Raw genomic sequence first — 920 nt, 5'->3', positions numbered from 1 at the left:
TTGCATTATTATTAATCACTTGAATAAAACCGTAAAGAAACATAAGGAGAGAGAAGAGAACTAAGCATTAAATAGGCAAAAAAAAAAAAAAAAACTAGAAAATAAACTGAGGGGAACAATCCTTCTAGGAGGGGGGAGGAAGGGGCTTTTATAGGGCTTTGGTCTTGCCTCCTTCCTTCTACAAGTCTTCTTTAAGCTGTGGTGGAATACAATATCTGATGATCTTGGCTTTGGGTTAACCGGTGTTAACTCGGTCACTGGCCCGGTTCAGTGAGAACGGGGTGTGACAGAAATTGTTTCCAAAATTAAAAAATTATATTCCTTCCCTACAATATTAACCAAATATCTTGCAATCTTGACTAAATCAGAAAAAAATCTCTGCATAGCATCTTCGAGATCTTGTGAGGTGGCAAGGAGATAAAATAATCTTTAGGATTTTGTAGGAGAGAGGATGTGGTACCAATGAGTGGGTCCCACCTTTGGACAAGTTGGTTCAAGCTTGGACTAGTTCTTAATTCACTTTAAGCATTTTCTCTTGTAGACTTGGAAAAAAAAAAATAGAAGTAATACTATCCAAAGTGGGGCAAAATGTACACTTATATCCCTAAGATTTCACACATTATTGTGCTTATCAGCCATTTCAGATAATGTCTATGTGGCTTATGAGTTGTTACACTACATTCCTACCTTTAAGGGAATTCAAATTTTATAGCCCTTAAGCTTGATTTATGTAAAGTGTATGAAAAAAGTTGAGTGATTTTCTTCGAATAGGTCTTGCTTTAAGTTGGGTTTCTCTTAGACTTGGGTGTTTCAGATCACGCAGTATATTTCCTGTTGAATTCCATATTAGAGTCAATAGGGAGATTATTGGTAGGCTTAGTCCTCAAAAGGGGCTCACGTAGGGATGTCCTTAAGCTTGT

The sequence above is a fragment of the Macadamia integrifolia genome, chromosome 5 (genome assembly GCF_013358625.1).
Source record: "Macadamia integrifolia cultivar HAES 741 chromosome 5, SCU_Mint_v3, whole genome shotgun sequence".
NCBI lineage: Eukaryota > Viridiplantae > Streptophyta > Magnoliopsida > Proteales > Proteaceae > Macadamia > Macadamia integrifolia.
The sequence above is the reverse complement of the archived record's forward strand: the minus strand, read 5'-3'. Positions refer to the sequence as shown.